Below are 26,911 nucleotides of genomic sequence, written 5' to 3'. Positions count from 1 at the left end.
TGCTGTCTACTTCTATTAAATAGATCTCCAATTTAGAAGGGGAAAAGTGGAAATAAATAGTTCAGAATAGAAAAATGGAAAAGACAAATCCAGAACGTAACAGCAAATCTTGGAATTATCGGATGTGGCAGTGTCTGAAATTGGATGTTGGTGAAAGGTGAGGGGACAAACTCTTTAGTCTGTAATGATCTTGTGCATCTACGGATGGGACTGGGAAGGTTCATGATCTGCCTACTCTGCCACCACTTCAGGCTATTAATTGGGCAATTAATGCCACTGCTCCCTCTCCTGCTGTCTACAACAGATTCTAGCCTCTAATTGGCTAGCAGCGGATTTCCTCCTCTAAGGTCCTTGTGCTGCAAGTGGAGGTGGCCCACCAGTGATCACTTAAAAGTGCCCAAGAGAACTTAAAACCAGTGGACCCACTGCAAAGGAGGCAAAACAGGAAAAATTAGGCAGGTGAGGCCCCTGTTGCCTGGATTAAATTCTGCCCTGGAACTTAAAGGTTTTGTTCATAATTAAAATGGACATTGTGTGAGCAATTTATACCTTCACTCCCTCATCACTTTTACACATAATTCGTAATATAGCTTGGTGCAAATGAAATTGTTGGATCTTCTAGTCTCTATGTTGTGATATAAATTGTGTCATTTAGATATAGTTTTTTTTAAAGTTGGATTGTGTTAACAAGATATGGGTTTCTTATGTGTCTGAAAATAACAATTATCTTACAAGAATCTCTGTAGCCATGGTGATTGCTTTCACAGCCGTTTACAAGGGTTATGTTGGGATCCTGATGGGTTCTTGCTTATGTTTTATGACTGAGCAACATAGGCCATTGTGCGTTTAAGGTCTATTAGAATTTCTGGACTAGGGCTTTCTAAATTTGGGAAAACACCCATATCTTAAATGGAAAGACTTCTTTGGTCTTGTTTTTGAGACAGTTCTGAGATCCTTGGATGGAGATGCTTGTATACAGCATTGGTCTTGAGAAGGGGAGGATATAGTGGAAGGAGTTAGTAATAGTGCCAAATAAAAGTGTTGGGATAACATTTTCAAGTATTTCTTGAAGTTGAGTATGTTTACAATCAGGTGTGTGTCAGCTCCAGGAAGAAGCTATCCAAATTTCCAGTTTGGAGTTTAAGTCACAATTACCTTAAGACTATTGAGTTAGAAAAGGATTTTTCCTCTGGTGTGGGTGCTGTAGAAGGAATAACTTATTTTTTTAAAAGTTTTGAGATTAATGGGATTGTGATTTTATTGTATGTTTAAAACATTGAATTTGTGTTATAAGTAACTAGATTTTTTTCTTCAATTTTCTCATCATTGTTTTTACTTAGATTTTGTTTTACCAAAAAACATTTGCAATGTTTTATTCTTCTTTCAGCAAAAGACCACCTTGTTAAAACCAAAATAAGCAAAATATGATTTATCAAGTCAGATTTAGGTTTAGGAACTGACATGTCCAGCAATAACAACATCAGTTGGAATCATAACAATGTCTTATGTTATTTTACACCTTCAGCCATCTGAATATTCAGGAAACCTGTAAATTACATTTAACTCAGTCAATGATTGAGAAAAAAATGAAAAACAAAGCGATGCAAAATGTGAATTAAATTGAAGATTATGCTGAAAGAGAAATTAAAAAATGCAAATTTTGAAGTGACTATTTGCTTACAAATCTCAACTAGTGGTTTATATCCGAGGGCACAAATATAATATTTCTTACAACCAGTATACTCTTGTACTTATTTTACACAATTTATATGAACCCCAAGATGCCACTCGACTTCAGTAGTTAAAATTTAAATGCAATTTATATGGGCAAGCTTAAATTCATCCAACAGATCCTATTGCCCACATGCTAATTTATAAGCCCTGTTATTGTGCTCGCTGACCTACATTAATTTTTGACCAGTAAAACCTCAACTTTAAAATTCTAATCCTTGTTTTCAAATCTCACCAAGTTATCACCTCTCCCTATCTCTGCAACATTGTCCAAGTCTGTAGCCCTCCAAGATCTCTGCACTTCTCGAGTTATGACCTCTGTTCTCTTTCTTCAATCCATCATTACCAGCTGTTAAGTTTAATTCCCTCAGCTGACCTTTCAGGGTCTTAACATTTCCCTCATTTTTTAAAAATAGCTCCTCAAAAAATACCTCTTTGATCAAGCTATTGCCCATACATACTACACAGAAAGATTTACATTCTAATATTTAAGTATGAAGAAAGTAGCCAAGAGGAGATTGAAATGGTCTGATCATCTGTTGAGATGGAGAAAATGTAGTGAGTTGCAATATGGAGTTGAGACTGCCAGAAAAAGGGTGGATGACTGAGAGGAGGAGATGGAGATCAACCAATATAGTGGTGAACTCAAGTAAAATGGAAGGGCTGGTGAAGAGAAGGGGAGGAGGAGAACAAGGAATAACAGGAAGAGTGCAAGAGACATCATTAATTTTCATATCTCTTATTTCCTTGGTCCTAAGAAGTTCCAGTTTTTTTTCTTCAGTTTGTCCAAAAATCTTTCCCATTAAACAAATGAAACAGTATTCTCTCAATAATGTGGTAATATTGGCATTTATTTTCAAAATACTTGGCACATTTCTCATTTTTAAATATTTAGGAAGTTTTGAAGAGTTGTGCTAGGGTTTTAAAAGCTATGTATATCTCAAGAAACTGAGATGAAATGTTCTAATCAACTGCCCTGCCCATAAACCAAACAATTAGTGATACACTAGATGGCCTTGTTATTTCAAAAGATATCTCTGGCTATTATGTTGACAAATCTTTCTATCTCTGTCAGACTGTAAAAAGGATAAGCTTTGTCACATATTGAGAAAAGCTTCTGAAAATCAGAACAGCAAGTCTGATGGATAGTCAAGTATCTGGAACCAAAACGTTGCTCATGCGGATAGCAAAAGGCTAAGGACTGCAGGAACATTAGTTCTGCCCTCAGCCAGGAGAATCATTTTGTTAAGCTTAAGTAAGGTACTTCATGGAAATTGAAGAAGTACTTTATGCATATTAGACAAAGGCAAATCATATTCTTAAACCTGACAATATGTGATCTTTAGACTTTAATGCAGTTTGCAGTACACTATTTATTTTCCTATGTAAGTTAAGGAGACATGCATTTTGCAACATTATGGGGCCAGATTTTTCAAGGAGTGGCAATTTCAGTCAGATTGCCACTCACTCCTACCTTTTTCCACTAAGACAGAGAGTTCCGCATTACTGGCAGGCAATTATGATCACTTCAGTGTTAGATAGTCGGGGATGGGGGGAGATAACCACAACCCCTTTTTCACAGCAGTAGATTGTAATTGAAATGTCCAGCAACATAGCCACTTGGACAGTGCATGTGAAAGAATGAGTATGTAAGTGTGAGGTTCGGGTCTCAGGTGAATTAGGTGCAAGGCACAAGGTAAGAATGCCACCTTGCACCCTGCATTTAGGGTAGGTGGGGTGGGCTGCCGGTATCGAGTGCAGTGGGTGATGTGTTGTGTCTGGCAAGGGGAAGTTAGGTCTAGCAGAGGGGAGAGCATTGTTGGGTCCTGGGGGAAGGGGAAGGAAAGGGTCCCAGGGAAGAGGGGTGGTGAGGGGAATCAAGTTGGGTTGGGAGAGGGCTGGTTAGGTGCAGCACTGAGGGCATGGAGTGGTTGTCTAGGTCAGGGGTGGATGGGATAATTGCAGTTTGGGGTGTGAATGCTGAGGTGGGGTGTCAATTTAATAGTTACCCAAGAGTTAGTCTAAGTTCGAATCAAAATCTAGACCAGTGTAAATGTTTGAATACTGAAATGTTCAAAACTGTGCAATTTTTAAATTACTTTATACTTTATTTTAATGATTGCCTGTATCTGTTATGAATTATGATTATTTGCCTTATTTGTGTTGTACTTACAATGTTGATTTTTCAATAATCCAATGTGATCATAACTGCTGCTCTGTAGATTCAAAATAACTATGAAATTAAACAATTTAATGATTCAAACAAAGCATTGCCTCACCTATTTTTCTCAAAAATGCCTTTAGCGAGATTGAAGAGATATGTGTGCGAAAGACACCAATACCCAGATCACAAAAGGGGATTATTGTTACATTCTTGAGCTATCTATTGTACGATTAGGTATATGGCAATATGAGTCAACGCCCACTGAATAACCTGCTTAGATCATTTAAGGGAGTGACTGGCGTCATTGAATTTGAGAAGGCATGTAATTGTGACTGAATTTGTTATAGGCACTTTTTAAAAAAATATCAAGTCAACTGAAAAAAAAGTCTATAAATTATCCCACTCTTTCACATTCTGAATAGCCTCTCATATTCTAGAAAAATTGGCACAAGTAACCTGCTCTGAAATCAGGTGCAATCTGACTTGTGCTATCTCATAAAGAATTCTAAGTCAGTCCCAAAGTAAGTAGGGTCATGTCAAATCCACACCACACTGATTGTGGCAGCATCTTTGTGGGGTCTTACCAATTTACCAAGACATATTTAATATAGATTTTAAAAAAATAAATTAAGTAAGCTTAGTGGGTTTATACATATACGTGATAAAAACCAACTTGAATTTGTGAATTCTTGCAGGCAGCACAGTGGCACAGAGGTTAGCAGTGTTGCCTCACAGTACCAGGGATCCAGGTTTGATTCCAGCCTTGGGCAACTTTTGAGATGAGTTTCCTCTGGGTGCTCCAGTTTCCTCCCATTGTCTAAAGATGTGCTGATCAAGTGGATTGACCATGCTTAAAAATTGCCCCATGGTGTCCAGGGATGTGCAGTTAGGTGAGTTATCACTGGTAAAAATCCCACGTGGGATTATGGGATTAGGTGGAATGCTCTTAGGAGGGTCGGTGCAGACTCAATGGGCCAAATGGCCTCTTTTTGAACTGTAGGCATTCTATGAATTTCCCTTCAAGTTAATTAACATGAGGTGGAAGAAGTCCATCAAACCACAACTGTGGTAACTGACTTCGGATTTGTTAATTCCTAAATTTTCTGCCCAACTATATGCTAAACCTTATACATTCATTCTCTCTGACATATATTTGTGATCATTTAGTTAAATATTTATGAAAACAATTGTTACTGCACAAATGATCAGATGACATTCATTTAAATACTGATATAATCATTATGCATTGACAGTTTAATCATTTCTAAAAACTCATGAGTTAGGTTGACTGAGAAGAGTCCTTTAATTATGTGTATGTATGAGAGCAATCACTCTACTGCAATCATTTCATCTATTTGACATTCTTCCCCTATTGATTACCATTGTACTCAAAGTGAATGAATACCTTAACCAGAGAAATGTCACCTTGTATTCACTGGGAGTCAATTTTAAAAGTAAAAATAAAAGCATATACATAAAAAAAACACTAAAACAGAATTCACAATTTCACAGTATTATTGGTCACTCAATATTTAACCCACCTGCGGTAATTAAACATTCTATGTGATAGACTAAACTTTAAAAATTATAAACTGTAGCTGTCTTTATGATACACAAGTAAGTCATAAAATCTTTGGAAACACAGCACACCATTCAGAATCATTCAGTTTTCTTAGCTGCCATTTTAGTTTAGTTTTTGGTTAATGTTTCTCAGTGTTGTCACAGGGATGTCTATTTCACTAAGTCTTTTTTTTTGTTAATACAAGCAGGAGATGGTACAATGAGAGCAGATGCACAGAATTACAGCTTTGCAGTCAAACTTCTCAGTGTGTTTCAAAAAGTCCCTGGAGCCTCACCTTCCACATCAGTTGTTCTCTACCTGAGCTGAAAATGTGTTGCTGGAAAAGCGCAGCAGGTCAGGCAGCATCCAAGGAGCAGGAGAATCGATGTTTCAGGCATGAGCACTTCTTCAGGAATACCTGATCCAAGCGACAAGCCATAGAGCGAAGATTGAGGCTTGCACCCTGAGGGTGAGTGGAGCAGAGATCAGTAACCAGGGGAGGGACACCAGCCAGAGTGAAGAGGGGAACAGTGGCCAAAAAGCTTTGTCGTGAAGTGAGACATCAAAGTGCCTTCTAGCATGGACAGATAGCAAGCAACCAATTTGGCATTGTAGCACACACTCTATCCATGAAGTGTATCTGGAAAAAATGCCTTGAGCTATATAACACTAGGCATTCTGATAATTGTATGTATCTGTTACACGTTTGGCTTTGATAAATTAGATGTGAACTCATGACATATGTATCTATGTAGGTGCTTCTGACAGCAAGGGCAATTAGGGATGAGCAACAAGTGCTGGCTTGCCAACTACGCACACATCCTGTGAAAGAATCATTTTTAAAAAATGCTTCTGGCATCACTCCTGTGATGCAAACAGCTCTGATAGTGACACAGTTGGACTAGATTTTCCTGCATTCATTCCAAAGAGTATTGTTGCTGCCAGTTAACGTACCTGGTAAATGCAGCAACACAGTTGGTTTAACTATTTTAAAGTCTGGCCACAGTAAATAGCTCACTCATACAGGCTACAGTGTGCTTTCAATACTACTGATTGTATGACTCGTTCCTTGGCATTAAAGCACTTATAAATTTCACCATGTCTGAAACTCAAATCTACAATAGTGTTCAAATTATGGTTGCAGTATGTTTATTGCTGTCCAATAAAAAGCACACAGTAAAAATGCTGCTGGGTATGGAAGAGGTTTGTTTAAAAGTCCTGCCAAAACCTCTTGGATTTTGACTCAGTTATAATAAAATTAAAACACAAAAGAGCCCTCTAGCACTCACCCCCTAGGCTCCCTTCATTCCAGCCTATGCCCCACCATTTACTCATCATGTTAACCTATGCCCCGAAACCCATTCCCTAGCCCCTAGCACTTTCCATGCATTGAGAAGAATTAATCAATTATCTTGTTGTGAGAGGTCTTTGCGGGTAAAATAAATCTCAATATGATAAGAGTTTTTCACCGGGATAGAAAGTGAAGTAATCCAATTCAAACATATGGTCCTACAAAGGAAACTACATGAATATGAGGAGAGTTGGGTGCATAAAACCAGGCAACTTCATTAAAAGGCATGACAGAGCACAGGCACAGGCAAATGTAATATTTAAGGAAATAATGCTTGCATTGCAACAGTTATACATAGCTTTCAGGCAAAAGAACACAACAGGAAAGCAGCCCAACCACAGCTATGAAAAGACATTTAGGATATAATTAGATTTGAAGAAGAGTCATATGAAGCTGTTAGAAAAAATAAGATGCCTAAGGACTGGCAGCAGTTTAGAATTCAGCAAAGGAGGATAAAGAAGTTGATTAAGAGCAAAAAAAAACATAACAGCTGATTGTAAGAGCTTCTGTAAATAAGTTAAAAAAAGGACGAATCTAGGTTCCTCACAATCTGAAACAGAACTGATCATGGAGATCCAGGAAATGGAAGAGGAATTTTGTTCTGATTTCACAGAAGGCATAAACAACTTCCCCAAAATACAAGGGAAAAAAAGAGTTTTTTTGGGAGAGAGGAACTGAAAGAAATAAGTATTGCTACAAAAATAGAGTCGTATATAAAGTCATACAGCATGGAACTGGGCCCTTCAACTCAACCTATCTATGCCAACCAGGCGTACTAAACTGAACTAGTCCCTTTTGTCTGCGCTTGGCCCCTATTTCTCTTAGCCTTTCTTATCCATGTACCTGTCCAAATGTTTTTTCAATGTTGCAACTGTTCCAGTTCTACCACTTCTTTGGGCAATTCATTCCACATCTGCATCACACTGTGGGGAAAGAGTCAGTACATGAGATACTTTGTAAATCTTTCCCTTTTCACCATAAATGCATGACCTCTAGTTTTGGACTCCCCTATCCTGGGGGAAAAAAACCTTGACTATTCACTTTAACTATGCTCCTCATGATTTTATAAACCTCTAAACTTATAAACCTCAGCCTCCTACTCTCCAGCCTTTCCTTATAACTCAAACCTTTCAGCCTGGGTAACATTCTGTGACTAATAACAAAACATTCTGGCGATCACAGCAGGTCACGCAGCATCCATGGAGAGAGACCAAGCTAACGTTTCAAGTCCAGATGACTCTTCAGAGCTGAAGTGAAGAATGGAGGGGGCAGCATTTCTGCAATATTTGGGTGTGTGGGGGGGGTGGGGTTGGAATGCTGCGGCAGGAAGTTTGTTGATAGTTCAAATTAAGTGATCAGAATGTGAGTAAGGCAGAATAATGGCATGTCTAACTGCCAGACTGGAAAGAACAGACAGTCCCACTGCAGTAGGGGGAGGGGAGACAGAACATGGTGACAGAAACTTTTTTTTAACCCTTTCCAGTTTAATATAGGAGGACAAGCAGAATTGGTACACAGTAGTCTAAATTTGGCCTTACCAATGTCTTGTACAGCTGTAACACAATGTCCCAACTCCTATACTCAATGCTCTGACAAATGAGGCAAATGTGCCAAACACCTCCTTTAAAGGCTCTGACCTCAATTAGCATGAAGAGTTTTGAGAGGTTCGGCATAACCCATATCAACTCCGGTCTCCCAGCCTGCTTCAATCCCCTACAATTTGCCTACTGACATAACAGGTCCACAGTAGATGCCATGTCTCTTGCCCTGCACTCATTCCTGGAACATTTGTACATCAAGGACACCTACATCAGTCTCCTGTTCACTGACAACAGCTCCATCTTCAACATCATTATCCACTCCAGACTGATCTCAAAACTCCGTGAGCTTGGTCTCAGCTCCACCTTCTACGACTGGATCTTGAGCTTTCTGATCCATAGACCGCAATCAGTGAAGATAAGTAACTGCACTTCTTCCATGATGACCCTCAACACTGGAGACCCAAGGATAAGCTTTCAGCCCCACTGTACTCCCTGCACGACCACGACTGTGGTACATAATTCCAAACAAATGCTATCTCTAAGTTCTCTGACAATACCATTATAGTAGATATCTAACAACAAGGAGTCAAAATACAGAAGGGAGTTAGAGGGCTTGGTGATGTGGTGTAATGAGAACAACCTCTCTTTCAATGTCAGCAAAACTAAAGAACTGATCATTGACTTCAGAAAGAAAGGAGAACCGGCCCTCATCTATATTAATGGAGCTGAGATTGAGAGGGTGGACAGCATCAAGTTCCTCAGAGTGGTAATAACCTGTCCTGGACTTCCCACATAGATGCGACGGTCAAGAAGACACAACAATGCCTCTTCTTCTTCAGGCAGCTCAGGAAATTTGTCCTCTCCATAAGAACCCTCACCAAGTTCTACAGATGAATCACTGAAAGCATACTGTCCGGGTGCACAATAGCCTGGTATGGCAACTGCTCTACCCGGGACTGTAAGAACCTACAGAAGGTGGTGTGCAGAACCAGACCATCACAGAAGCCAAACTTCTATCCATGCTGTTGTGGAAAGGCTGGCAACATCATCAAAGACCCATCGCGCCCCGGTAATGCTTTTCTACAACTTCTTCCATCAGGCAGAAGATACAGAAGTACACAGCAGTGTCAGGAACAGCTTCTCATTGGCTGTTATTATGAATGGACTCTCTAGCCTCAAATAATGCTGAGCTTGCTAATGTTGGTCTTGCCTAGCTCGCGCCCTGTGCAATGTAACCTATATGCCTCTGTCTAAGGCTTTTTGATCCGTACATCCTTACTTATTATGATTTGCAGGTATCACTCGTAAACAAGGCTTTTCACAACTTTGGTACACGTGACAATAAATTAAATCAGTCAATGATGCCATAGTGCTAGATTGATATCTGTTAAAGCCCAAGGGCTGATAATCTACATCCCAGGGTACTAAAAGAGCTGATCATGGAAATAGTGGATGCATTGGTTGTCATCACAGCACAAGAATATAAGAAATAGAAGCAGTAATAGGCATCTGACTCGCTAAGCCAACTCTGCCTTTCAATAATATCATAGCTAATCTTATCGTGGACTCAGCACCACTTATCCGCCCACTCACCATAACCCTTAATTTCTTTACTGCTCAAAAATCTATCGTTACCTTAAAAACATTCAATGAGGTAGCCTCAACTGCTTCATTGGGTAATGAAATCCACAGATTCACAACACTTTGGTTTTTCCTCCGAGTGCTCTGGTTTCCTCCCACAGTCCAAAGATGTGCAGGTTAGGTGAATTGGCCATGCTAAATTGCCCGTAGTGTTAGGTGCATTAGTCAAGGGTGAATATAGGGGAATGGGTCTGGGTGGGTTGCTCTTCGGAGGGTCAGTGTGGACTTGTTGGGCCGAAGGGCCTGTTTCTACACTGTAGGTAATCTAATCTAATCTAAAAAAGATGTTCCTTCTCAACTTTGTCCTAAATCTGCTCTCCCTTCCGAAATAGTGTAGATTCTGGCATAGGGCCAGCAGATTTGAGGCTGACCAATGTAACCCCAGTGTTTATAAAAGTGAGGGAGGGAGAAAACCAGGAATGACAGTCTGGATAGGCTAACATCAGTAGTTGGTCAAATACTGGAGTCTAGTATAATGGAGATGACAACAAGACATGGGCTTCAATGCAAAAGTGTTTCAGTCCAGGAGCATTTAAGTCTTATTGCAGCTGTACAGTGCCTTGGTGAGGTCACACCTGGAGTACTCTGTGCAATTTTGATCTCCATACTGAAGGAAGGATACATTTGCAATAGATGGAGTGCAGTAAAGGTTCACCAGTCTGTTCACTGAGATAGCAGAATTGTCATATGAGGAGACATTGGATTGAGTGGGCCTGTAGAAGCACGAGAGGTGATCTCACTGAAATATATAAAACTTTCACAGGACTGGGCAGACTAGTTGCTGGGATGATATTTCATCTGGACAAAGGGTCCAGAACAAGGGGTCACAATCTCGAAGGGTGAAGGGTGATGACCCTGTGGAATTCTTTACCACAGAAGTCTATGGAGGCAAAAATCACTGAGTATCTTTTTTATAAATTTCTAGAAGATTAAGGTGACACACACAGAGACACAAGATTAAACATGATCAAACTGAATGATGGAACAGGTTGAATGGACCAAATGGCCTTCTCCTACTTTCTACATTTCTATGCCAACCAGTCTACATAATGAACACTAAAGTGATAATGTCATAAATTTAAAAGCTGTAAAAGCCAGTCGCTCATTCCTATATTTATTTTTAAAAGTGTTTTTAGTACGGTTATAAAAATATAAATCAACCAGAATATTAAAGTTTCAATAGTAGAACCTACAAGTACTTGATCCCTCCTTATCTTGTACAAATGAACATTGAGGAGTTAAATAATAAATCTAAGGGAAAAGGTATGTAAATCAGGCAATGGATAATTGTGCTGTTAGACATGGATCCACAATGATCAGATTCCTAGCCTTCTCTTTCATCCCCAGATGTCCCGCCACAAGAAATATTGGGGGCACTGGACAAAATTTAATCTAAAGAGCTGGGGTCTCACCCACTGGTTGGTGGGCCTTCCAAAGCCCTGTTTCCCATTGGAAAAGCTCTGCAATGTTAAGGGCCAGTCAGGCATTTAAGTAACTTTTCCAGCTACCCTCCCATAATAACTAAGTTAATTAGTGGCTGTGATCTCTTTACTGCCATCAGCATCACCAAGGATTAGCAACTGCTGCCAGCAATACAATGGCTGCAGACACTTGATTAAGCTACACGTGAGCAAGGGAAGGATTGCAAAGAAGGGGCCACCAGCACATGAGCTGGAAGCAAGGGTGGGAGTGCCTCACAGCAAGCTCCCCTTCCATGATACAGTGTGCCTCAATCAGACACTGAGAACTTTTGAATGAGGGACTCTGTCCACAGCTCACAAGTAAACTTGAGAGGATTGCCTTTCGAGGTTCCGACATGGCAACTGTTCTACCCACTATCACTTTAGCTCTGACAGAATCAGGCCCTTAAAGGATCACAATTAACATCAGTGTTGGAGGGCTTATACATGGCCTTAATCAAGGCTTAGGCAGGACAGTGTGGAATCTCAACCCAGCACCTTATCACTCAGTTAAATGCCTGTCTCCAAAATTCATCTTGGGGAGAATCTTAAATCCTATTCATTGTTTATTTGTTATGGACCAGACCAAACCCCCTCAAAATTCAGAAGATAGCCTAGATCCTAACTTTTTTTATTTTAAAGGTAAATGTAAGGTGTTGCGATCCAGATGCAAATTGATTGGTTAAATTACCGATTTAAAGCAAAACACATTTTATTCATTCACTATAGTTAAAATACAACAAAAGAAAGAAGAAATTAGAATAACTTAACCCTATTGAAAAACTTAACAGAATAATAGATATAGTAACTATAATTAACTGTTCCAATATAGTAACATCCCATAAATACACCCTTGGCAAAATCAGAACACAGATTGTCTTATACAATTCCCATAGAAGGCAGAGAATGCCTAGCTTTTCACTCTAATTGAGAGAGGGAAAGAATAGCTTTAACTTCTTCTAGACACCAACAGCAACTCTGAAAGCTAAACTAAACATCCTGGTTCTGCGGGAATTTGACCCCACTCTGTCATGCTGCTTCTATTGTTCCAACTTTACAAAAAAAAACAAGGCCTCACAAGCTGTTTAATCTAATGTTCCTGGTAGACTGCCTGTCACCTCTGTCTTAAAATGTCTCTTCAAATAAAACCAGGACAAAGTAAAGTCATAGTATTATTACATATTTAAATAACAAAGAAATGCATAGAAATTCAATGAACACATTTTGCTTAACACTCTCTTTTTGGATTTTGAGTGCTATTAAATTAAACCTATTATTGTATGAGATATTTTTACAGCGTTATCATGTGTTGTAAGGTCTGGAAATCAACCCATGCAAATAACTGTCTGAGGCATGTATAAATTGCCACACATCTGATCACTTTTATCCAGGTTCTGGCATGTGTGAACTTTATATCTCAGGCCATTACAGCAAACAAAATCTTCAGGTAAACAGGCCACAGCTGCTCAATAAAAGTACTCATGATATTCAGAGTGCTAACCTTCACTCATTTGAGAGTATTTTAGCATTGGTGTCAGAATCATATGGCTTCAAGCCTCATTGTAGGATTCAAACATATAATCTACTGACACTGCTATGCAGTAAAATTCTAAAGTGATGCTATATCATTAAAACTGTTTTCCTATGGATTCCATCCTAAGACTTATCTAAAAGCCTGTTTAACTGTTCTGTTAGATGCTAGCAATCCACAGGGACCATTCAAAGATAAGGAAGGTGCTCCATTAACTGTATAACATTTTTCCACAGCAAAAATGAATTAACTGTGTGACTTACTACTGCTGTGGAATCTTCCTTTATACAAAATGGTTACTGTATTTGCCTATAAAATCTAATTTCACGTTAAAGTAAATGCATGTACAGGAAGTGTTTTGCAACATTTTGAGAAATGGTATTAAGGGAACTGGTCAATTTTTCAAAAATCAGACATTGCATTTGTTGCCATCAAATTGTTTCTTACAATTATTTTTAAAGTTAGGCAAGAACTACTAAAGCATACTGTTGTTTGCAAGTTATCTTTTAATTATAAACTTGCATGCATTAACTGTTGTCTATAAAATTAAAATTCCAAATGTGTGTTGTACACAAAGCTGTTTCATATTCTCCACAGCCAAAAACTCTCACCATAGAAATTTCAATGGAATTTGTGAGAATTACTTTGCTCGAACACTAGCAAGATGTTAGGCTTAGACTTACACCAGGGCTATACAGACACACAACATGACCTGAACTGCAGGTGCTGAACTGGAACGGGCACAAAGAAAATTTACTTAACCAACCATAAAAAAAGGCAGAATTGGTTTGGCATTTCAGGATGTTGCCTTTCATGCATGAGGAATGCTAAAAAGATTGCTGGAAAAACATCATACAGTCAAGAAAAGATATATTAGTTCAGCATCAAAACACATTGAGGTCACAGGACTTGTGATTTCAGTGTCCAACATTCCCATGTCATTTTTAAATACAATATACTCTAACATAAGGCAAGAACTATACAATGCCTGCAGAGATATCAATCAAGAGGAAGCTCTTAATTAAAAATCAAAAATATAAAATGTGACGAGGTTTTACTCAATTTTGTAGATAAGAAACTGGAAACACAGTGATAAGCTTTAAAAGTCAGAAACTCTTAAGCATTCAATGTTTAAAAGCAAAACAAAAAAATGGAATAGCACAAAGAACGTACAAATAAGGTACTAAAGGATGTCACAAAGATGAAGGGAAAGGGCATGAGGATCAGCATATTAGCATTAATAAGATAGTCAAGGTAGGATTAGGTTAACAAAACAAAGCAAGTTTGTGATGTGAATGGGTAAATGGCAGAGTTACTAAATATGTTGTTTCAATTTTCACACATTAGTTACACATTGCAATTAACGAAGCAATGATGAATAGTAACTTTCATGAATCATTCTACAAAAGGAAAAAAAATCCATACTTAAAGTGAATATAGATACATCACTGAAGGAAATTAGGGATGGAATAGTTAAGACTGAGTGCAAATTTCCAGAATTTTTTGGAAAGGATATTTATGAAGAAGGACTGAAGGGTAACAAGTGTGACATAATCCATGGAAAAGAAAAGAGGTAGGAATAAACATATTGCCACCATTTATATAGCCAGGAAAGGGATTGAGGATCTGAAGAGTGACTACAGAGAGTTAGGTTAGAAGCTGAAGAGCAGGACGAGTAGAGTAGTGGTCTCAGGTTTGCTACCAGTGCCACGAGATAGTGAGATGAGGAACAGTCAGCGAATTCAGCTTAACACATGGCTGTGAGGCTTGTACAAGAAGGAGGGCTTCAGATACCTAGACCATTGGGATACTTTCTGGGGAAGGTGGGACCTGTACATGAAAAATGGGTTGCACCTGAACTGGAGGGGCGCAAATGTCCAGGATGGGAGATTTGCTCATGTGATTCGGGAGGGTTTAAGCTAGTTTGGCGGGGGGTGGGGTGGGGGGGGGGGGGGTGCGCGGTGGGAATCAGCGTCACATATCTGAGAGGGGGACAGTTGTAGATGGGGCAGTGATAGGATGCAGAGAATCTATCAGGAAGGTTTCTCACATGATGAAACAAAGGGATTGGTTAAAGTCAGAAACAAGAGTGACGAACTTAGAGCATGGATCAGTACTTGGGCTACGATGTTGTGGCCACAACGGAGACGTGGGTTTCACAGGGGCAGGAATGGTTGCTTGATGTTCCAGAGTTTAAAAGGTTTAAAGAGAATAGGGAGGGTGGAACAAGAGGAGGGGGTGTAGCATTGCTAATCAGAGAGTGCATCACAGCTACAGAAACAAAGGTTGTTGAGGAAGGTTTGTCTACTGAGTCAGTATGGGTGAAAGTTAAGAACAGCAAGGGAACAGCCACTGTATTGGGGGTTTCTACAGACCCCCTAATAGCAGTAGAGAGACTGAAGAACTCATAAGTGGGCAGATTCTGGAAAAATGCAGATGTAACAGAGTTGTTGTTATGGGTGATTTCAACTTTCCCAATATCGATTGGAACCTCCCAAGTGCAGATGGATTGGATGGAGCTGTTTTTGTCAGGTGTATTCAGGAGGGTTTCCTTACTCAGTACATAGACAGACCGACGAGGGGAGAGGCCATTTTGGATTTGGTACTCGGCAATGAGCCAGGATCAGTGTCAGATCTTGCGGTGGGAGAACACTTTGGTGACAGTGATCACAACTGCCTCACATTTACCATAGCCTTGGAGAGGGAAAGGAGCAGTTACCAAAGGAAGATATTTAATTGGGGAAAAGGAAATTATGACTCTATCAGACAGGAGTTGGGAAGTGGGAGCAATTGTTCCACAGAAAGGGTACAGCAGACATGTGGAGACTACTTAAGGAGCAGGTGTTGCGAGTAATGCACGAATTTGTTCCTCTGAGACAGGTAAGAAGGGGTAAGATTAAGGAACCTTAGATGACGAGAACAGAGGAGCTTCTCGTCAGAAGGAAGAAGGCAGCTTATGTAAAGTGGAGGAAGCAAGGATCTAGCACAGCTTTATAGGATTGCAGGCTTGCTAGAAAGGAGCTCAGAAATGGACTGAGGAGAGCCAGGAGGGGGCATGAAAAAGGCTTGGCATGGAGGATTAGGGAGAACCCAAAGGCATTTTACTCGAATGTGAGGAATAAGAGAATGATCAGAGAGAAGGTAGGGCCGATCAGGGATAGCGGAGAGAATTTGTGTGTGGAGTCTGAGCAGATAGGGGAAGCCCTAAATGAGTTTTTTGCTTCAATTCTAAACTAAGAAATTACCAATGATCTTATTTCATTTGTGCGCATCCAGAATCTATCATGCACAACAGAAGTAGTATGCACTTGGAGAAACTAAAGCCTAGTGGGGTCATTAAAGGCAGATTTTAAATGGCCAGTAATCTTAACAGACATGATACATAATAACATGGTTTCACTAAACTTTCAAAAACTTTTTTTCCAAGTACCACATAAGAACTTAGGAAAAGATGGAGTTAAGCATTGGGCAAAAATGTGGCAAGTGGTCTTTCGCAAGAGGTTTATGTAGAGGTTTCTGAAATTTAGTGCATTTATGAATGACTTGGAGATGGGTTTGAGAATAATGACAAAAATGCTTGCTGGCACTAAAAGCGTTGATACGGAAATTTACAACACTAAAACGGCAAAGATGGTAAGTAATTATTTTGAGAAATAGGAATAAAGCAAGTAAACTTAGATTATATACTAAACGTTCTTTTAAATAGTGTTGAGGGCAGAATGCAAATCTGGAATGCACTGTCTGAAAGGACAGTGGAAGTAGAGTTCATAATGCATTTCAAATGGAAATTGCATAAATACCTGAAAAGACAATATATATGGGCTATGGGAAAGAACAAGTTAGTGGAACTAATTAGATTGCTCTTTCAAAAAGCTGACACATGCACAGTGGACTGGATAGCCCCCTGTGAATCAGCCCACAATTCATCCATAGAGGAATTTTGGTGTGTGGGTATACATAGGTTTTAAAAGATGATGGAAAAATTAGATAATGCAATAAAGAGAGAAGTGAGTCCTTAATTTTGTTACAGCGAGGAGTAGGATTCAACAACAACTTGGATTTATAGAGCACTGTCACATATGAAAATCTACTCAATGTGTTTCGCAGAAGGATCATAAATTTCGTCATCATAAGGTGACATAACTTTAGGTGTCAAAAGCTTGATTAAATGGGAAGTTTTATGGCACACCCTAAAAGGAAGAAAGAGAGATTTAGGGAGGAAACTTTCAATGAATGAAACTGGCAAAAATCTCTGCTCATTTAGCACTGAAACTTGGATAAGCATTCTCATAATTTAGCAATAGTTGAGAGGAGTTATGGTGAAATGTAGCTGGATATCATCTGCATATATGTAAAAACTGATGGCATTTCAGCTGATAAGACCAAGCAGCAGCACAAAGATAAGATATAGAAAGGGATTAAGGATTAATCTTTAACAGATACTAAAAGCAGGAAATAACATTATAGAGTTTGCAATAATAATGGTAATGAAGCTGTCAATATTTATTTTTATTACTCCTTTGAAATGGAAAAAAGCTTCTGAAGCCTGCACATTCAATTAAATTAAAAATTTAGTGACCTATGCTTCTATATAGGTCTTGCTGTTCAAGTTCCCTGAAATCACAAGCCTACTAAAAACCACTCAACCCAAAAGAACCTTTATGGTATCACCCTTACTGCAAAAACCTTTGAAAACATTGAAATTGGTGTAACTTGCTTATTAATAGCAAAGTAAGTTCATAATCAAAATTAAACAACTGCAACAACCTGAAAAACTAACTTTAGGCTTGTTGAATACTTATTTTTCTAATGATATATGAAGTACAATAATTTATTGTTTCAAAAGTATGTTTTGATAATTCTGTTTCTATCTTAATTACATAAATATGTCCATACCTTTATTTCACTTTCTGTAAAGCAATGTTAAAAAGTTAAGGATAATCATATCTCTAACCTTTTGGTTTGCAATCTGTGAAAATTTGTCAATGTGATTGGTTACTGTTATACTGCTTGATTACATAACTACTGCTGGAAGCCTGAAGATCTCTTTGACTTGGCACCATATTCAAATTAATGATAAGGAAGATGAAATCCACATGACAGAAATCATTAGGCTGCTATTGAAGTTAGTGACGAATGCCTTCCCACTGACTGTAGAATCTCAGCCAGCAAATTTTAACCTAGTCTTGATTAAGCTACAGCTAGAGCACTGTGTACAGTTTTAGGCATAACCTTATGAGAAGGATACATTCAATCACATTTTACCAAGAATTACTTGTAAGTGTAAAATTGGGAGCTCATTTCACCATCACAATGATGGTCAAGAGTAGGTCTGATAGAGATCGTCAACATTGCAAATATATGATAAGCAAAATGTGCCTTTCAAATGAGTTGGTGAGAAATAAGAGAAAATAATAAATTTAAGATAATCACAAAAAATTTCAGGAATGGTCAAAAGTAATCTTGGTTGGTCAGAATGTGAATTTCTCTGTCACAGATCAGTTGGAATTGATGTGAATTTATGTGAACCAAAGGGGCTTGAAAGCAAAAACAGAACTGGGTGACAAAGGCTCTATAATTCTGAATTCTGTTTGCAGAGTGACATTGTGTCAGCCACGTAATTAACAACTAATAGGCTGGGTCAGTGTACCATTCTGCTTCTTGCACAGAACATGGAAGTGATCATGCCTTCACCTGATGTAGAAAGAGGTGCTGGTGTCAGGTTTTTGGGGTGTGACAGTACCCAGAGGGATGTTCACCCAATGTTCAGCACAATTCACGAGTCCTCAGATACTGAAGCATTCCATGTTCAAATGCACAACACCTGAACAATATCCAGGCTTGGCCTGAAAAATAGCAAGTAACATCCATACAACACTAAGGTCAGTGGAGTTGTGGATAGTGACGAAGGATGTTGTAGGTTACAGAGAGACATAGATAAGCTGCAGAGCTGGGCTGAGAGGTAACAAATGGAGTTGAATGCGGACAAGTGTGAGGTGATTCGCTTTGGTTAGAGTAACCGGAATGCAAAGTACTGGGCTAATGGTAACATTCTTGGTAGTGTAGATGAGCAGAGAGATCTCGGTGTCCATGTACACAGATCCTTGAAAGTTGCCACCCAGGTTGACAGGGTTGTTAAGAAGGCTTAAAGTGTTTTAGCTTTTATTAATAGAGGGATCAAGTTCCGGAACCATGAGGTTATGCTGCAGCTGTACAAAACTCTGGTGCGGCCACACTTGGAGTATTGTGTACAGTTCTGGTCACCGCATTATAAGAAGGATGTGGAAGCTTTGGAAAAGGTGCAGAGGAGATTTACAAGGATGTTGCCTGGTATGGAGGGAAGGTCTTACAAGGAAAGGCTGAGGGACTTGAGGCTGTTTTTGTTAGAGAGAAGAAGGTTAAAAGGTGACTTGAGACATATAAGATAATCAGAAGGTTAGATAGGGTGGACAGGGAGAGCCTTTTTCCAAGCATGGTGATGGCGAGCACGAGGGGCATAGCTTTAAATTGAGAGGTGATAGATATAGGACAGATGTCAGAGGTTTCTTTACTCAGAGAGTAGTAAGGGTATGGAATGCTTTGCCTATAACGGTAGTAGATTCACCAACTTCAAGTACATTCAAGTCGTCATTGGACAAGATTATGGACGCTCATGGAATAGTGTAGGTTAGATGGGCTTCAGATTGGTACGACAGGTCGGCGCAACATCGAGGGCCGAAGGGCCTGTACTGCGCTGTAATGTTCTATGTTCTATGTCTATGCCACACAACCATTAGGCAGTGACTATCCCCAATACAAAACAACCTAATCAGCACCTTCAATGGCATTACCATTATCAACATTCTGGGGGGTTACCATTAACCAGAAACTCAACTGGACTGACTGAATAGGTTTATTGGCTAATAAAGAACAGGGTAGAGGCTAGGAATACAGCATCTCCTGACTCACCAAAGCCTGTCCATCATCTACAAGGCACAATTCAGGAGTGTGATGGAATACTCCCCAGTTGCTTGGATGAGTGCAATTCCATCAACACTCAAGAAGCTTGACACGGTGGAACAGTGGTTAGCACTGCTGCCTCACAGAGCTCGAGACCCGGGTTCAGTTCCCGCCTCAGGCAACTGACTGTGTGGAGTTTGCACGTTCTCCCCGTGTCTGCGTGGGTTTCCTCCGGGTGCTCCGGTTTCCTCCCACAGTCCAAAGATGTGCAGGTTAGGTGAATTGGCCATGCTAAATTGCCCACAGGTGAAGGGGTAAATGTATTGGAATGGGTATGGGTGGGTGTGCTTCGGCGGGTCGGTGTGGACTTGTTGGGCCGAAGGGCCTGTTTCTACACTGTAAGTAATCTAATCTAATCAAAGCAGCCATCTTGATTGGCACCACATCCACTCCCTCTGCCAACAACACCCATTAGCAACAGTGTGTACTATCTACAAGACTGCAGAAATTTGCCAAAGATTCTTCCAAACCCACAATCACTTCCATCGAGAAGAACAAGGGCAGCTGATATATGGGAACAACACCCGTAAATTCCCCTTCCAAGCCACTCACCATCCTGATTTGGTTAATACCGTTCCTTCACTGTTTCTAGGTCAAAGCCCAGAATTCTCTCCCTCATGGTGGATCTGAATGCAAATGGATTGCAATGATTCAAGAAGGCAGTTCACCACCACCTTCTCAAGGTCAACTAGGGACAGGCAATAAATGCTGACCCAGCCAGAGACAACTATGTCCATTATAATAAAAAAAAAGTTTTGACCTTTGATTCAGGGTTTTTTGAGGCATTTAAGTGGGTGAAATATTACATACTAAACGTAAAAGAAACAATTATGAATAAAACATGCACTGTTATAATAATCTTTGAAATTCCTCTGAAGTATAATGAGTTACAAAGATGATAATGGAAAAATTATTTAAAAATAAAAACATCAGAAGAACCTGAGGCTATCTCGACTAGTTTTGTTCAAGAGAAATGTTCTGCAACTTGCAATTTTCTCAGGGCTCAAAATTAATTTTCCTTTCAAAACATCTAGTGAGATCTGGCACTAATGCAACAAAGGAAGCACAAGCTGTGGCAGTTTTATCACAGCAGTTGTGTTGTAATAGTCATCGTTGATACTTGCCAACCACCCGCAGTATCAAACCTGTTGTCAACAGTGATAATGCCCTTGAGCTCAACCATCCATGACAGTCTTTAAATGTAATTTCTACATTAGTCACACGCTGAAATGAATTAAATTACAAATAACTTGCTCGCTATTTTATTTCTCTATGTGTGTCAGTCATTGATTTATTTTATTCATATCTTCTGAAATTAACGCAGCTCCAATTTATGGTCAATCAGTTCATTTAAAAACTGACGTTTGAGCTAAAAGCTCAATACATCACACATTATTGGCATGGAAATGCAAAACAGAATCCACAGAAAAATGGGAAACACCAAGAAAAGCTTTCCGATTTTTATATCTTAAACTAACAGCATTTCCTTTGCATTTCCAGCTTCAGCCTCTACGCCAATCCAAAACATGAAAAATAATCCTTCTGTACTGTGTAATATTTGTCAGATTCTTGGTTCCATTGGAAAAGAAGATGCTGAGAGGAGATTTGATTGAGATGTACAAAATTATGAAAGGCCTACCTTTGCAGAGAAGTTAATGCCAGGGGAGACCATAGATTAAAGTGATTAGTAAACAGATTAGAGGAGAGATGAGGAAAACATTTTGCACTCAGAGGATGCGAAGAGTGTGAAACTCACTACCTGAAAGGGCAGTCAACGGAGAAACCTCTACTCACTTAAAAGGTATTTAGATCTGAATCTCAAATGCTTGGAAAAATTGTTGGAAAATGAGATTAAGCTAGGTGGTTCATTTCTTGGCGAATGCACACATTCAGGCAATTGGTCTTCAACTATGTCATAAGCATCCTATAATTCTATGATAATTGAGCAAATCTGTATGGAAATCAGAGAGATAAGCAAGATACATTAAGCTGGATACATTAATGACCCAAACATCAATGTTAGAGTAAAGGGGGAGAAGAGTACGGAATTTCTGATTCATGGTCAGAGAATTTTCTTGACCAGTATTTTCTCATTCCAATTAGGAAGCAGGCATTGCTGGAACTCATCCTGGGGAGCTAACTGAGTCAAGTGTCTGCAGGAAAACATTTGAATAAAAGTCATCACTTAGCAATTTTTGAGAATCATTGTGCCATTAGATATAGAAGTAAAAGTAGGCCCTTCAACTTATCAAGTCTACACCACCATTCAATTAAATCATAGTTGATCTGATAATCCTCACCTCCACATTCCTACCTTTGCCCCATAATCCTTGATTCCCTTCCTGATTAAAAGTTTATCCCTCTCAGCCAGGAATATACTAAATGGCCCAGTCTCTACAGCCCTCCAAAGTAGACTTCCAGAGACTCACTATCCTCTGAGAGATGAAATTTCTCCTCATCTCAGTCTTCAATGGGTAACTCCTTACACCTAGCCTGTGTCCTCTGGTCCTACACTCACCCACAAGGGCAAACAACCTTTTGTATCTGTACTGTCAAGACCTCTAAGAATCTTGCATGCTTCAATAAGGTCACCTCTCGCACTTCTCCAGTGAGTACAGATCCAATAATAACATAGAATAGAATAACTTAGCAGAGAATAGCTTAGCATAGAATAGAAATGTATTGTCACATGTACTTTTACATGAAAAATGCAGTGAAACGTTTTACTAGTCACCACATTAAGGCACCTATACTAATGACAGAAGAGTAGTTATTGCTGACAAATCGGTAATATATGCTTAGAGGTACATGGCAAGGCTAGATTATTTAATGAGTGTTTCATTGGTGTCTACAAAGAAAAAAGATGCTGACAAAGTATCAGTAGATATGGAGTGAATGGGGTGAATATTGAGAAGCCAAATGTATTGTAAAGACTAGATTTGTTTAATATGGACAAAGGGCCTCATTCAGACAGCTGACATCCAGGTTGCCAAGGGATCAGATAGCAGAAGGGCTTGCCATTATCTTCCAATATTCCCAAGATTTCAGAGAGGTATCAAATGAGGCACCCTTGCTCAGGAAAGGACATTCCTAATGAGTATAAACCATTTTAACATCTGTAGTAATGTCTTAGAAATGATAATCAAGGGAAAAAATGTCACATGGACAGATGGAGTTATTTAAGAATAATAACACAAAGCACATTTTGTTGGACTCATAAATTATTTTTTGTTGAAATATACAAAAAGAATCAAAGGATTTCAGTTGAAGTTGTCTATATGAATTTTAAGAAAGCATTTGACAGAGTACCATATAAAAGGCTAGATAACAAAACTGAAGCTCTTGAAATAGGAGGGTCAGTGTCAGCATGAATAAAAACAAACATATCATGGAAACTGACTGCTTTAAAACCGAAGGATATTCAGTAGTGGTGTTTCCCTAGGGCCAGTGCTGAGGCTACTTTTTTCATTTTACATTTTTCAAATTAGAACATAGAGTAAAATTTCAAAATGATACTAACTATGGAATAAGGACAAAAAAAGTATTGGAATAAAAAAAAAGGTCATGCAGTATCTCAGAAACAGAACCAATTTTTCAAGACAATAACTTTTCATCAGAACTATCTGATCTACTGAGCATTACTAGAGTCTCTTGTTTATATTTCAGGTTTCTAGCATCCACAGTATTTTGCACTTATGCACTGGAGTTGAAGTATAGTATCAATTCACAGCAATTGGACATAGATAAGCCAGAAGAGTATGCAGGCAAATAGCTGATGTCATTTAACACAGAAATGAGATGAGATGAGATGAGATGAGTGTGAGGTGGTGCATTGTGGCAGAAGGAATATGGAGAAGCAATCCAGACAAATGGCACTGTTTTAAAGAAAGTACGGGTCAGAGGGACCTGAAGATTTTGAAATGAAGTGATTGTGTCGAAATGCAGAAGTTATGCTAATTTTTTTCTAAAGCTCTGGTTAGGCCATAGCTAGAGTATAGCATCCAGTTCTGGTCATCCCAAATTAAGAAGGATGTGAAGGTCCTTTGGGAGATACAGAGAGGTTCAATAGAATGGTTCCAGGAATTGGAAAGTTTACCTTCAAGTTTAGACACAAAAGGCAGATTATTTTCATTTGAACAAAAAAATGTTGAGGGAGGATTTGATAGGGCTGTACAAATTTAGGGCAAGTAAATAAATAAGGTCAACAAGGAAAAGCTGTCTCCACTGGGATTCTATTTATTTGTTCATGAAGAGATGGGATGCTGATGGTTAGTCCAGCATTTATTATTTGTCCCTAAATTGATCAAGAAAGTGGGGTAATCCTTCTTTTTGAATTATTATAGTCAATGTGGTGAAGGTGACAACAGTAATTAATTAGCAGGTCACAAGTAGGAAAAGCAACACTTGTAGCATTTTCTCAATTCTATTTTTGCTAAAACAGCACCCACAAGTTTACAGTTTTGAGGAAGTAATATTTTTTGAAGTGAAAATTGTGCTCACCACACCTCCTTTGGACTGCTCTAGATCCAGAGGCAAGTTTCATAGAACTCTGCAAGGTTAATTAGGAGTCATTTGTAGAAATCATGTCTAAATTAGAAGGTTGTGGATTCATTCCCCACTCTACAGACGTGAGTGCAAAATCTAGGTTGACATTTCATATTGTCTTTCAGATGGCAAATTAAACAAAACCCTGGCTGACCTCAGAAGAGTATGTAAAAGATCATGACACTGTTTTAAGAGCAACATTGTTCATCCCACTGTCTCTGCCAATATATATCCACCAAGCAAAGCCAATAAAGCAGATTTTATGATCATCATTATATTGTCATTCATGGGACTTTTGTTGTGCAGAAATTGTTCTTTCATATTTGCATCAGAACGTAAAACATTTTGGGAATTCTGAGGTTATGGAAGTGCTACATAGCTGCAAGTCTTTTAAGCTCCAATTTTATAATCTGAACAAGTCTTGGAGGAATTGCAAGAAACTGCTTTAACTGACCATTGGAGGGCACGTGGATTTCCCTTCCACATGCAGTGACTCACCGTTCCATATTTGGTATTTCCTCTGTAGCATAAGACCTCGTCTAATTGTTTCATATTAGTAGCTATCTTTCTACAAATATAAGCAAATCTCTACATGAAACAGGAAAGTCACAAGAATCATCAAAGTCTTGATTCACATGCCACCACATTCCATTATCAAAGCAGTGATTTTGGTCTTAGGAAAAATGGCAAACTAACCTTCAAACGGACATGGACAAGGAGACAATGGTCAACTGAGTGACGAATAGCTGTTGCATGACAAGTGGCCAAGAGGAGTTAAACAGGTGATTGACATAGCATTGATGGCCAGCCCCCAAAATAGGATTTATTTCAAGAACATAAGGGAGGAAGAGGCAAGAAGATCCAGGGAGACAAGCCACACCATCTCCCTGGAGGAAGATCACAAGCTCCCTCACAGCAACCTAAGGGAAGAACAAAGATTGTTGATACTGAGGCCACCAAAGATGAGAGACCATGACAAAAAATTGCTGGACCACTGAGACATTGAAGTGTGCCACCTCTATTCTTCCATCCTAAAGAACGGTTCCAGGATTGCTAAAGCATTCTCACCTGTCACAGGCCATATATTTTCTTTCTTTGCCTAACTAAGTAATGTATCATAGCTAAACTGATGCTTCCCTATAAACTATCAGAAAATTGCATTAAATCAACAACCGCCTATATTAGGTTACTGTAATCAAACCCCCTAAAATCAACAACATGTCAAATAGTCCGAGATCTATTTGTCTCCTGATATGTTCAGCTTATCACACAGCATAAATTACAATCAATTTTGAGACAGAAGTTTATTTGGTAGCCCCAAAAGCACTGCTCAATTCAGATCAAGATAATTTTATCTATTTTCCCATGGAAAGAAGTCATGAGCTCAGCTGGGCATAAAGCTTTTACTAAATTTCAGGGTTCCCAGAATGTACCACAGATCAATGTACCATAACCTCAGAATTCCCAAAATGTACCACAGAATGTACCACAGTTCTTCAAATCAATCACATCGCCTTCATAAGCAGAAAGCTTTCATTCTGTTAACATGCAGATAGTGCCATACATCATCTTGAAAGTCAATGCCTGATTTCCACAGCTAGCAAAGCTTCCATCCTCTAACAATCGATCATATTCATGTCCACAGTATTTGAAGGAGTAGGACCAGACTGGTTGAAATGTACTTCATAGCTTTATGTACAGTGCTATTTTTGCCCCATGACCTGCAACTACAAACTGTACAATTGTACCTATGCATCTCAGAAATTACCTGCATATGAACTGATTGCTGCATTTCATACATGCGTAACTATGCTTCAAAAATACTTAATTGGGTGTAATTTGATTTGAGGCATCCTGAGGGTCATGATGGGTGCTATGTAAATGCAAGTCTCTTCTTTTTAAAGCCTTTGTATAAAAAACGTGATTAGGGAGCTTTGTCATTTCCTCCCTGCCAAGTTGAAGAAAACTTCAATTATAGAGCGACCTCTCCAGTACCTCTGAAGACCACCACTCCAATCTGCACTACCAGATCTTCCCATATGAATGCAGAGGTCATATGCTAAATTAGCCATCTGCTGATGATATATGAATCATTCAAATAGCAGATACTACGATTGCAAGAGATAACACTTCCCTCAATTTCCATGTAGAAAGGAGACACAAGCTCAACAGGGCAAATTTCTTTTACAAAGTGATATAACTGCCAAGAGTATAAGGTGTCACAGATTGTACCCATATGGTCATCCAATTACAGAGCTGGCTAGATCATACTGATGCATAATCAGCTGTAACATTTGATTCTCCTCCCACAATGCCCCAGCTTCCAAGCACTTTTGTAGCATAACCCGTGTGAAAGCAGAATCAGTGGGAAACCCATGTCACCTCTC

At 39.1% G+C, this 26,911-nt stretch overlaps 1 protein-coding gene across 3 annotated transcripts in view; it reads right to left on the bottom strand.

Annotated features, from left to right (window-relative positions):
* stau2 (staufen double-stranded RNA binding protein 2) overlaps nt 1-26,911 on the bottom strand; it is a 364,821-nt gene that overhangs the window by 246,898 nt on the left and 91,012 nt on the right. The window lies entirely within an intron of this gene.

The sequence above is a fragment of the Chiloscyllium punctatum genome, chromosome 5 (assembly GCF_047496795.1).
Source record: "Chiloscyllium punctatum isolate Juve2018m chromosome 5, sChiPun1.3, whole genome shotgun sequence".
Taxonomy (NCBI): Eukaryota; Metazoa; Chordata; class Chondrichthyes; order Orectolobiformes; family Hemiscylliidae; genus Chiloscyllium; species Chiloscyllium punctatum.
Note: the sequence above shows the minus strand (reverse complement) of the source record. Positions and strands in the feature narration are given on the sequence as shown.